The sequence below is a fragment of the Hyla sarda genome, chromosome 7, assembly GCF_029499605.1.
Source record: "Hyla sarda isolate aHylSar1 chromosome 7, aHylSar1.hap1, whole genome shotgun sequence".
Lineage (NCBI taxonomy): Eukaryota > Metazoa > Chordata > Amphibia > Anura > Hylidae > Hyla > Hyla sarda.
This window is the reverse complement of record NC_079195.1, coordinates 97,181,067-97,194,674: the sequence shown is the minus strand read 5'-3', so window position 1 is coordinate 97,194,674 and position 13,608 is coordinate 97,181,067. Positions and strand designations below refer to the sequence as shown.

At 42.6% G+C, this 13,608-nt stretch overlaps 1 long non-coding RNA gene across 1 annotated transcript in view; it reads left to right on the top strand.

Moving 5' to 3' along the window:
- Positions 1–7,167, top strand: part of LOC130282151 (uncharacterized) — a 44,283-nt gene extending 37,116 nt beyond the window's left edge. Inside the window, exon 3 of the long non-coding RNA XR_008846259.1 lies at positions 4,655–7,167. This is a non-coding gene — a long non-coding RNA (uncharacterized LOC130282151). The remainder of the gene's footprint in view (positions 1–4,654) is intronic.
- Positions 7,168–13,608: the final 6,441 nt, after the last annotated feature.

The window sequence follows — 13,608 nt, the reverse complement described above, 5'->3', positions numbered from 1 at the left end:
TATATTCAGAGGGTGTGTGCCAGTATTATATTCAAAGAATACAGTGTTTGGCAGTATTATAATAATTATTGTTTTGTGATGTGATGACATAGTGAGGAGCCATTTGGGCATCAAGTTCTGCAGAGAGAAGATTTAGCTGGAACAAATCCTGGAGGTATGTACATCTGAATTAGATAAGGAAAGACTATAGAGAAGACGTCACCTGTAATCCCTGATATCATCGTGTATTCTCCTCACTATAGAGAAGACGTCACCTGTAATCACTGATATCAACATGTCTACTCCTCACTATAGAGAAGACGTCACCTGTAATCACTGATATTGTTGTGTATTCTCCTCACTATAAAGAAGACGTCACCTGTAATTCTCTTCACTATAGAGAAGACGTCACCTGTAATCACTGATATTATAGTATATTCTCCTCACTATAGAGAAGACGTCACCTGTAGTCACTGATATCATCGTGTATTCTCCTCACTATAGAGAAGACGTCACCTGTGGTCACTGATATCATCATGTATTCTCCTCACTATAGAGAAGACTTCACCTGTAATCACTGATATCATCGTGTATTCTCCTCACTATAGAGAAGACGTCACCTTTAGTCACTGATATCATCGTATATTCTCCTCACTATTTCCCATCAGAGCTGTAGTCACTGAAGAAGTTCTGCAGTTATGATGGGTAAAACAACAACTCCCAGCATCCCCTTACCACTGCTTAGGTCATACTGGGAGCTGTAGTTTTAAATGGTAAAAACTTCTTTAGCACTTTCCCATTCTGTGGCAATTGGTATATTTGATTATTATTCTGACATGTGAGCACGGCATAAGAGTCTTAAACAAGGTTAGGACTGCATGATACATTTAATAATATTGTAAGTTCCGTAATCTTATTTTCTGTCTGCCAACACAAAATACTCTAATAGTGCCCCTCCCGAGAGTAGACTCTGGATCCGCCCCTGCTGCACACACAGGACTGCCACAAGGTAGCCCTGTGTGTCTGCTCATAGGAGAATATACAGCATTTTTCCCGCTGTGCAGCCAATTTTGCACAGTGTGAAATTCGCTGTGCATATGTCTGACCCTGCCCTAGAGGGGGTGTTCTTAACTGTCTCTTTGCCTTGCTGTGCTGTTGCAGGCTCAGTACAGCTTCTTTGTTTGGCTTTGTGATGAGTAGGTTGGTCGCATACATATATACATACACACAAACACTTACAAACATACAATAAGATACATAAACAAACTGTTACACTGACTCACTTTACTTCAATCTCCTAACTAGCACTTACCTTCCTTACACAGGCTCGGGACATAAGCTCTGATATAATATTCAGGACCATGTAACAACATTTGATTTATTTTTGTTAGCCATTTAAAGGTATCATAGCTGCAAGACTTAGTAAAGTAAGCATACAGATTCACTTTCCTGCACTCATAGCAGCCGGGAGGGTGAATGACATCACTCTGACCACTGTTAAAGAGAGCAGGACTAGTGGACAGTAACCTAGACAATTGCTGTCAGCAAGGGAAAGAGATAAAACCCATAACTCTGAAAGGATGCAAGAACAGTATTTATAACTATTTGTAAAAATATTTATTTTTCAATAGACTACAAGGTTAAATACATGGCCGCGACATACGATCATTTCAACATACGATGGCCTCTCAGAGGCCATCACATGTTGAAGGCAGCATCAACATACGATGCTGACGATCACTTACCTGTCCTCGGGGCTCCGGCGCGTCCTCTTCGGGATCCCCTGCTTCGTCGGTGCTCTCCATCGTCGTCATCACGTCGCTGCGCACGCCGTCCCGTCATCCAATAGGAGTGGCGTGCGTAGCGACATGATGGCGGCGACGAAGAGCGAGGATGCCAGGGGAAGCAGAGGCCTTGCCGGAGTGTCGGGGACACCTGGGGATGCGGCGATAGCGATGGAGGGCGACATCCAGGGCAGCGGTGACGGTCCGGAGCGGCGGGGACAGGTGAGTACAACTTCCTATACCAGTGGTATTCAACCTGCAGACCTCCAGATGTTGCAAAACTACAACTCCCAGCATGCCCGGACAGCCGTTGGCTGTCCGGGCATGCTGGGTGTTGTAGCTTTGCAACATCTGGAGGTCCGCAGGTTGAAGACCACTGTCCTATACTTTACATTGCACGGATCCCTCAACATACGATGGTTTCAACAAACGATGGTTCATTTGGAACGGATTATCATCGTATGTTGAGGGACCACTGTACAATCTTTTAACTACCAAGGGAACTACTAGTTATCTTATTTAGGCTATTCTTTGGCAAATGTTTTCATACATCTTTGCTAAACCATGATAGTGCCACTTGGATCCTATAGTATGCCTAAGAAGAGTTCCACATTTATTGAGCATAGGAACTCAACTCATTATACATTGTTTCCATAGGAAATTTGTTCTAAAGTCAAAGATTAGAGGTGGGAGGTCCAAGATACTTTTTGTATCTTTTTGTATTAATCAAATAAAAATAGCTTTGGACCCTCCTGGGAAGCTCCATGGAACGATTTGAAGAGAGTATAAATGAACGGTGAACAAGAAATGTCATTGAATATTCATATGTTAAGAATTATGTTTGATTGTTCCCAGGACAGATAAGTCATGTCTGTACTCCGTCATGCAGATCTGTACACCATCCAACATCCTCATAAGTAACAATGGAGTAATAACATCTCCTTATTACCAACATATGTGTGTAACAGGAATCCATTACATAGAGTCATCATGAGAAACAATTTTATGTCAGTTACTGAAGAAATCAGCCAAGACAGCTCAGCTAGGAGCCAGCAATGCTGCAATGGGCCTTTCGCTCACCATCATTCCAGGAAGTGTTCTTTTGTGAATGTTACGTTATTTCTTGTGAACAAAGGGCATGGAAACAGGCACTACCGTCACCTTGATTTGTGTATGCACTCAACACAAGAGAAAATATGACATAAATATAAAATATTGTAATTCTTTATTGTTTATATGCTTCATTAATTTCAAGATGATTAGGCAAGTTACAGTTCAGAGCTGTAAAACGGGCCATCTGTTGTGGCTTCCATACTTAGATACTCCTAGGACCTATTAGATCTGAATAGTAAGACAAGCAGGCAATAGTAAGAAAAACATCTATATATACACCGTATTTATCGAGCTGCTGAAGTTGAGTTGTTCTTTTCTGTCTAAGTGCTCTCTGATGACACGTGTCTCGGGAACCGCCCAGTTTAGAAGCAAATCCCCATAGCAAACCTCTTCTACTCTGTGCAGTTCCCGAGACAAGCAGAGATGTCAGCAGAGAGCACTGTTGCCAGACAGAAAACAGCAACTCAACTTCAGCAGCTGATAATTATTGAAAGGATTAAGATTTTTTAATAGAAGTAATTTACAAATCTGTTTAACTTTCTGGAGCCAGTTGATATATAAAAAAAAAGTTTTTTCCTGGAATACCCCTTTAGACGCGGCGATCATAGTTGAAAGACCTTATCAATAGATGATTGTATCCGGAGATGAGAGAAGAGATGATGAATGATAATAATGATATTCAGAAATAGAATAGCTGACAAATGGTAAAATACAAGGACTGACCCCCAAATAGCTCGCCCTAATCTTTCCCTGAACACTAAACTGACACCTTATATACTAAGCCATGCTGCCTGCAATGTCCCTATGGAAGGCCTCCACTAATTCTCCATAATAAAAGCAACAAACAGGCACAAGGACCCAAAAACAAAGTAAGGTTGAGCTGAAGACTGAAGACAGAACCTTACAACAGAACAAAGAAAAAGCTGCAATCTCAAAATATAAAAAAAAAGCAAAACTAAGAACAAACTGAAGAACTAGGAACTAGATTAGATCAAGGACTAAAACGATTCAGGGCATACTTGGTTCACACTCTCAAATCCTATGCTATAATCAGAACAGAACTGTAAAGGCCATGGATTTTTAAAGAGAGACTATCCAATAGGAAGTCAATTCTAGCAATCCAAGACTGGCATTCAAAATGGCTGATCCAATGCAACAGACAAGCTGTGAAACAGTTGCATAGCAACTGCCCTAAACACCTTGGTTGAAGACAGAATAGCAGGATAGATAGTTAGTTAAAGGGGTTCTCCGGTGCTTCACATCTTATCCCCTATCCAAAGGATCGTGCACGCGGCAGCCGTTTGTAATCAGTCCCCGGAGTGTGTTCGCTCCGGGACTGATTACGATCGACCTCAGGGCCGGCGGCGTGTGACGTCACGTCCCCGCCCCGTGTGACATCACGCTCCGCCCCTCAATGCAAGCCTACGGGAGGGGGCGTACCCCTTTAAAGGCAATATCCACCTTTACAACAATTTTTTGTCCTCCTCTTTCATTACCACTGTGTTTGTGTGCTTCACTCAGACTCCCCAGAATTACCAACCATTTTCTTTAACATATTTCTTAATTCCCTGCTGTAAAACCTCCACTGAGCCCCTGTTCCAGGGAACCACATGGCATCCTTTATGGTTGCTCACGGGGAGTACTCCCAGCTTATCACTCTGATTAGAGTACAACAGTTTTCTTGTTGTTTGATATGACATTGTGATTATTTTGACCTCTCTATAAGTATATTTACATTGTGTAAGTAATAGTTTTTTCCTCTCTTATTTCCTCTGCAGTGTCGAAAATGTATATGGGCTGTCACATCCTTTCCACGGTGTGCACTGGTGACCCACACAGTGAACAAATGAGCAGAACATAATATGTAGAATATACTTAAGCTATAGAAATCTCTTAATAGAATTCATGAATTGAATATTGTTATAAAAAAAAAGGATTTAACCTTGTAGCGAATGCAATCTTATAGACTCTTCATATAAAGCAGAAATGAGCTTTGTCTTTCTAGCACAGTCTTTAGCCTACCCAAGCCCCTTTCTCTGAAGACTTCAATAAGGGAAAACAGGTCAGAGAAAGCTGCATGAAAAAACATCTAAACATCTGTTGCTCTAAACAGTTCCTGACATGGACAGAGGTGGCAGCAGAGAGCACTGTAGTCAGACTGGAAAGAACTACACAACTTCCTGTGGAGCATGCAGCAGATGATAAGTTTTAAATAGAAGTAATTTTCAAATCTGTGTAACTTTCTGACACCAGTTGATTTGAAAACATTTTTATTCATCTGGAGTACCACTTTAAAGGGTTATTCTATTCTATACTTGAAGCAACAGAAAACCCATCTTCTTTAGAACTTCTGCAGCTCAAAACACCATCATACAAAATGTTATATATGATTTCCACCACTAAAGACTTTCTATCAATCTCATATGCATCTTCTGAATATACTACAATCAATCAGCCTAACATTATGAAACTTATATTAAAGATGTGCTCTGGGGAACTGAACTTATCAGACACTTATCTCCTATCCACAGGATACAGAATAATCAATGGGGTGTCAGCTACTTGCCCGTCTTCTGAGTGCTCTGGCCCCCACCTTACTGGATGTGCACAAGTGATGGACCTCTTAGCCAATCACTGACTGAGGCTTGACATCAAAGCAGCCAATGATTGGTTGAGCAGGTTGTCACTTGCGCTCATCCTAGAAGTTGGAGGTTGGAATGTACCAAGGATAGTCCCAGCGGTCTGACCCCTCGTAGTCAGACACTCGTCTCCTAGCCCATGGAGTTAAGTGTCTGATAAGTTCAGCTCTCCGGAGTATCTGTTTTATAACAAATGTGCAGCATAAATACTCTAGAACTGTAGAAAAATGTATGGACTGCACATCCGTTTTATACAGTGATCTATTGCTACTAAGCCATTTTTAGAAATGAACATGAAATCCTTCATATACATTTTGTTGAAACTGTGGAGCAACTATTGAAACATTTAATTGAAAGGCGTAAAATGTAAATGAGATCAGTGTTTCCATCCACCTACTGCAACAAAATGCCAGACACTACACAACACGCTCTGATGTACCCATCTCTGGTAGCATGTTTCCCCTCTGGGTAGAATGTTCACCATAAATATGGATAAATATAAACATATAATGTTAAATTAAAAATAGTTTCCTGACACGGTGAATATATCACGAATGATGTGTGACATTTATGTAGGGCTGTTGTCATATCCTTTCCATTGTGGCCTGTGGTCACCTACGCTAAACAAGTGGGCAGAAAATCCTATTTCTACAATGCCCTTGTGTGCTTTTTTTTGGTAATTTTACATTGTACTTTCTTGTTAGGCTGCATAGACAGTGTTTATTACAAAAAAATACTTTGACAATGGACATATTTATTAACCCCTGAAGGGCACAGCATACTGCCCTTAGGACACAACAAGTTTACTTTTTAGCATTTTCTTTTTTACTCCTCGCATTTTATGAGACATTACTCTTTTATTTTTCCACCACAGACCCATATGAGGACTTGTTTTGTGTGTGACTAATTGTACTTTGTAATGACATCTTTCATTTTACCGCAAACAATACAGCACAAATAAAAACCTGGTGGGTAAACAAACCTCTTGCATACCTATTGCAGGGGTGCCAATCAGTTCTCTAACGTGGAAGATAGATGTAAACCCACTCACATGTTTATGTTTCAAGACGTGCATTGATATCTATGATCAAAGCATGGAAGCATGGAACAGAGAAGGCCATCTAATGATAGCACTCTATTCTCTACATTAGAAGGAAGTGACTGGCCCTCATTTACTTAGAAAATCGGGTTGTAAGTCTATGTTGCTTTCTTACCCGACTGCTTTTTTCCCCTGGTATTTATTATTATGTCGCATCCTGTTTGTCGCACGTGGGTTTTGTTGGTTTTGGTTTCCAACTCCTCTGAGTTGTCGGGAAAAAATCCACAACAATTCAACAAATTCGGGTTGGAAACCTTTATAAATACGTGGGAAAGCTCAGAAATGTCAGGTTACATCCCTTTTTCGGGTTTGGGAGAATCCACATCGGGTCCGTTGGGAAAAAATGTCGCATCGTGTCGTAGACTGGCGCACGATGTCTGCGACATGTCGCAGACAAAGATGCGCCAAAAAAAACCCAACAAAACAAGTCGGGTTTAGAATAGTAAATGAGGGCCACTGTTTTCATAGTAATGTCTTTCTGTCTTGATAGTTGAAAGCCACAGAGACCTGTAACATGAGCCACATGACATTACCCAAAAAGTTTCTTGGTAGGATTTAGGAACTTTCTTGGTAGGATTTAGTGTAGGTACTTAATAGACCATAGGGGCCCTTAAAGGGGTATTTCTCTGCTCAGTTTTGGAACAAAATGTTCTGAATGCTTAGAGCCGGCACGGGGAGCTTGTGGCATCATCGGCCTGCCTGCTCATGATGCCATGCCCCACCCCCTCAATGAAAGTCTATGGGTGGGGGCGTGACAGCTGTCACGCCCCCTCCCATAGACTTGCATTGAGGGGGTGGAGCGTGACGTCGTGATGGGCGTGGCTATGACGTCACAAACTCCCAACGCTGGCTCTAAGTGTTCGGAACATTTTGTTCCAAACGCTGAGCATTGGAGTACCCCTTTAAAGCATGTTGAAGTTACCAAATCAGGGAAAATGAAGAAGTTTACAATTGTCATTGAAATGTATGGTTGTCAGTTGACTTTAGTGCAAGTTGGCCAGCATGGTGAGACAATAAATGAGGTCTATCAGGCAACCCTTTTCAGTTAGCTCAGAATACCCCAAGATAACTTATTCAGTTTAGAATTGACTTTTCTGAACAGCAAAATGTATAGTTTATTAAATATATTTTACAAATCTGTAATGACTCTGCAGTTTAGTGGGTTTTTAGAAACAACCACAAGTGAGAGGATATAATCTATGTGGAGGCTTTCGATGATCTGTCATCATGTGCTTTCTTCTGTGCATCAATCTGAAACTTAGCTAGGAGGAAGTAAGTAATGGTAGATAATTATTAGTAATAATTAGTAATTATTCAAATCTACTCAATGAACCCTAACATATCTACTCACTGTGAAATTCAGAGAAGATATACAATTGAGTGATCAGCTAACAATTGCTTAAATAGTGTCTTGGAATGTTTTCTTCTTAAAATTAAGTCATGTTTCCAGATTAAGAGCTACTAAAAATGTTGATATAACGTATAATAATGTTCAGCACACAAAGACATAAGAATTTTATATCTAGTATATTCTAACACCAGGCATGAAGAACAAACAACCATATATTCATTTAGTGGACAGTGTACTCATTTAAGGTAAGGACATAGATTGCATAACAGAATATCCTTGTCATGTGAACAGTGCAGGATTTTTGCTTTTCCCTTTGTATACTGTAGACAACTTGGACTATGGCATACAAGTCTTAAATGATGAATGTCAAAGTGTCTTCTATACACAGGCATAAAGAAAGGTCCTATGTGTTTAGAACATTTTAATAGCATCCCACAGGCTTATGTAGGCATACACTGCTCACCTCCTCCGAATCTCACTGCATCACCTGTGCAATGACATGCCGGTCCCGCCCTCGGCTAGATGCACAATTAGAAGAAAAGAAGGGTTGTCCAGCACTCGGGATATGCAGGTAAAAATCAATGTTTGCTTTATTGATAATCTTTGGACAGGGATCAAAAAACAGAGATAACGTCTGACGCGTTTCGCACCTAGGTGCTTAATTGTAGACTCTACGATTAAGCACCTAGGTGCGAAACGCGTCAGTCGTTATCTCTGTTTTTTTTTATCCCTGTCCGAATATTATCAATAAAGCAAGCATTGATTTTTACTTGCATATCGAGTGCTGGACAACCCTTCTTTTCATCCCATAGGCTTTATGAAAACTCTTGCCTGTGTTGCCATGTTCAAAGTGTAGAATCAAAGCAAAATACTCATTCACCTGCAAGATGTTAAGCTTAAAGTGGTACTCCAGTGGAATATTTTTTTCCAAATCAACTGGTGTCAGAAAGTGAAACAGATTTGTAGATTAATTCTATTTAAACATCTAAATCCTTCCTTTTTTTAATTTCCTTTCTGTCTGACCACAGTGCTCTCTGAAACTGTCCAGAGCAGTAGAGGTTTGCTTTGGAGATTTTCTTGTACTCTGGACAGTTCCTGACACAGAAAGAGGTGTCAGCAGAGAGTACTGTGGTCAGACTGAAAAGAACAACTCAACTTCCTCTGTATTATACAGCATCTGATAAGCACTGGGGGGATTAAGATTTTTAAATAGAAGCAATTGACAAATCTGTTTAACTTTCTGGAGCCTGATGAGCTGGAAAAAAAGAAAGGTTTAAATGAATCAATGTAGTTTCATCACCTGCAAAATTAAGCTTTTCACAGTGTTCATTCAAATCAAGGGGTCATGTGTATGTAAAACAATTGCTTTACCATTCAACAACTATTAATTAGAAAATCATTTTGAATTGAATCGAATTCAGATCGAATTTTATAAAAAAGAAAAAAAAGAAATAACTAAATCCAATTTTTTTGGGTGATTTGTGTCAGTCAACTCAAGTACAAGAGCCGAAACTCTTGTCAAAGACAGAAGTGTACTTCTTGAGTAGTGAGGCATGCACTGTATACCTGGCTGCTGGAGATTAGCAAATTTTGAAAAATTTGATTCGGACGATTCCCCGAATGTTCTAAAAAAATTCTGTTCAGTCGGAATTTATAATAAAAATGGCTATGGTGAATCTGTATTAAAAATGGCTATTTCTGGCCTATAGAAAGCCTCAATAGGGGTGTAGAACACTTTGCCTTGCTGGGTTAGTGAAATAATACTGTTATTCAGTATGACATGCAGATTAGAGGCGTCGCTATTAGAATCACTGTCGCATAGCGGCACAATGACAGAGCCTGGAGGTGGCATCAGTATGAGGAGACCATATAGTGGCTGAATGACACAGCGTGGAGGTGGCGGCAGCATAAAGAGAACATATAGTGGCTGAATAAACCAGCCTGGAGGTGGCAACAGCCTGACAAGACCATATGGCCTCAAAATGTAAAAAAATGAAAGATATTTTTTAACATTTAAATTGAAGTTTTCAAATTAATGAATCTAAAAAGTTTTATTTAATGTGCCAGTAGCATGAGGACACCACATGGCGGTACATTGACACATCCTGTAGTTAGCGTCAGCATGAGAAGACCATATAGTGGCTAAATGACACAGCCTGGAGTTGGCGGCAGCAAGAGCAAACCAAATAGTGGCTGAATGACACAGCCTGGAGTTGGCAGCAGCATGAGGAGACCATATAGTGGCTGAATGACAAAGCCTGGAGTTGGCAGAAGCATGAGGAGACCATATAGTGGCTGAAAGACACAGCCTGGAGTTGGCGGCAGCATGAGGACACCATATAGTAGCTGAATGACATGAGGAATGACACATATGAGGAGACCATAGAGTGGATAAATGACACAGCCTGTAGTTGGCAGCAGCATGAGGAGACCATATAGTGGCTGAATGACACAGCATGGAGGTGGCGGAAGCATGAGGAGACTATATAGTGGCTTAATGACACAGCGTGGAGGTGGCGGCAGCATGAGGAGACCATATAGTGGCTAAATGACCCGGCCTGGAGGTCGCAACAGCCTGACAAGACCATAGGGCCTCACAATTGAAAAGATTAAAGATATTTATTAACATTTAAATTGAAGATTTTAAATAGATGAACCTAAAAAGTTTTAATTAATGTGCCAGCAGCATGATGAGACCACATGGCGGTACAGTGACACAGCTTGGAGGTGGCGGCAGCAAGAGCAGACCATATAGTGGCTGAATGACACAGCCTGAAGTTGGCGGCAGCATGAGGAGACCATATAGTGGCTAAATGACACAGCCTGGAGGTGGCGGAAGCATGAGGAGACCATATAACTGCAGAATGAGACAGTCTGGAGGTGGCAGCAGCATGAGGAGAACATATGGTGGCAGTAAGAGACAGCCTGAAGGTGGCATCAGCAGCATCAGTAGTCCTGAAAGTGACCCGCTGATATAGTGGGTGGCAATACCAGTACCCGGTGACGAAGGTGGGTAAAAAAAGGACAACTTGGCAACAGATGTGTGGCATCAGGCAGGTGGCAGGATCAGAACAGTAGCTGAGGCAGGTAGGCAGAAGAAAATGGTCTCTTTTGTAAAAGTGTTAGTGTGCACAAGTAAGTATTTTTTTAAATGTAATCAAACAAAAGGAAAGGTGTGCAAAAAAACACCATGTGCCACCTACACCACCAAGTACTGATGTGATGCAAAGACCTCTAAAAGGTGGAAGGGAACAACTTATGGTTCATTGTAACCGGTGGGGGTAAAAACATTCCCCTGTAAGGCCCTACTCTCGCATTATTAATTCTCTTCTTGGCAAGTGTTACTCGTTCTAAAAAGGGTGGCCCCACTCCCTATTTCCACCTAAAAACCATGTGAAATGGCAGTGTTTGTAGGTGGAAATAGGGAGAGGTTCCTGTGTGGGGCCACCCTTTTTAGGGTGAGTAACACTTGCCAATAAGGGAATTAATAATGCCAAAGTAGGGCCTTACAAGAAAAGTTTTTAACCCACCGGTTACAATGGACCATATGTTGTTCCCTTCCACATTTTAGATGTCTTTGCATCACATCAATACTTGGTGGTGTAGGTGGCACATGGTGTTTTTTTCACACCTTTCCTTTTGTTTGATTTTAAAAAAACATTGTGGTGCATATATTTTATCCTAAGAAACGTTAAGTTTTAGCTAATGCATATCCTCAATACTTACTTGTGGTCTGATGCAGAGGAATGTCTGTAACTGGGGAGCAGCACCTTAAATATGTTTTGCACTATTTATATTTGTGAAGTGTTGGTGTGGCACCATGGTCAATCTACTCATGCATGAGGCATAGGTGGGTCGAAATCCTGGCTTATCCATGCCTGATTCATCTTCACAAAGGTCAGTCTCTCCACATTTTTCGTGAACAGACGAGTTCTCCTTGGGGTTACTATGACCCCCGCCGCACTAAACACCTGCTCTGATGGCACACTACTGGTCGGGCAGGGCAGCATTTCCAGGGCAAACTCTGCTAGTTGCGGCCACAAATCAAGTTTGGCTGCTCAGAAGTCCAGCAGATCTTCAAGGTGTGTTGGCATGGTCATGTTAAGGTATGCCACCACCTGCTGGTTCAAGTCCTGCTCCAGGTCTATCTGCTGCTGATGAGTTGCATCAATATGTGGGTGAAGAAAGCTACCCATCAGCGACTGAAGACTCAGGCTGCTGCTGATTGAGCTGGTACTGCTCCTGCCACCCCTCCCCAGCAGCAATGGCAGTGGAAGGTGAGCGCAGAGAGCCCCCCGAGTCAGACCTGCGAGAGGATGGACAATGGCGCAGAAAGGCATCGGCCAACTGACTACATAGGATCTCTCTGTAGTAGGTCAGTTTGATCTCCCTCTCAGTGGGAGGTGGAGAGCCAGAAGTCATCCCGCTGCCGAATGGTGACATTTCAGGGGTCACTACGCAAGCAAGTGAGCATGCATCGTGCCATTTGTGCAAGTGACTCAGAGGGACTCCCTGCCTCCATCTCCACTGCATACTGCCACGGTGTTTCTGGGTCCTCTCTCTCGCCTTCCTCATAACCCTCTAGCTCCTCTGCCTGTTCCTTCTCCTCCTCTCCTATTAGATGACTAGAAAAACCACCCATCTCGTGAAACCTAAACTGTGCTCCACTGTGCCCCTCCCCCCCCTCCTTCAGTTCAGCCCCCAAAGGGCCCTGAGATGTAGGCGCCATGTCTCCAGTGCCCTGACCAGCCATTGTTTCCAACACGTGTTGTAGGAAATGGAGAAGTGGAATGATGTTGTTCATCCCAATATCCTTATTCACCGCAAGTGGTGTGCTACGTTATTTGTTTTTTGCAGGAACCACATTCACCCAGTGGGCCATAAAGGACATGTATTGTCCTTGACTGTAGTTACAGCTCCACACGTCAGCGCTGCTGTGCACTTTGTTACACACCGACAGATTCAAGGACTGGCCCACCTTCTGTTCCACAAAATTGTGCAGGGCTGGTACTGTCTTCTTCACAAAGAAATGACGGCTTGGGACTCTTCACCTCGGCTCGGCACAAGCCATCAGTTCTCTGAAAGTTGCAGAGTTCACCACTTGAAAAGGGAGGGACTGCAGCACCAGCAACTTGGACAGGAACACATTCAGCTTCTGCGTCGTTGGATGAGTGGGCACATACTGTTGTCTCTTGGACATGGCTTCCCCGATAGATTGCTGGCGGAATGACTGACTCGAAGTTGGAGGAGCAGGAGCATCTGGAGCGACAGAAGATCGGTATGACACACAGCTCCCTTCGGCTGAGGTGGAGGAGCCTTGGCTGGCTGAAACAGGGAGTGGCGTGCCACTAGGTGATGCAGCAGTCTGGACCACCACATCAGAGCCACGGTTCTCCCAGGCCGCTTTATGGTGACGCTGCATATGTTGACGCAGGGCCGTGGTTCTAACATTGGGACCCTGGCCACGCTTCACCTTCTGCCGACACCTCTTGCATGTGGCAATGTTAACATCCTCTGGATGTTTGAAGAAAAGCTGCAACACCGCCGAGTAGCTGATTCTCCCACCAAAAGTCCGCACTGATTGACTGTTACTGGAAGGAAGGCTGCCGTGAAGCAGGTGGTCTCCCCCGGGCACGTTTGGCT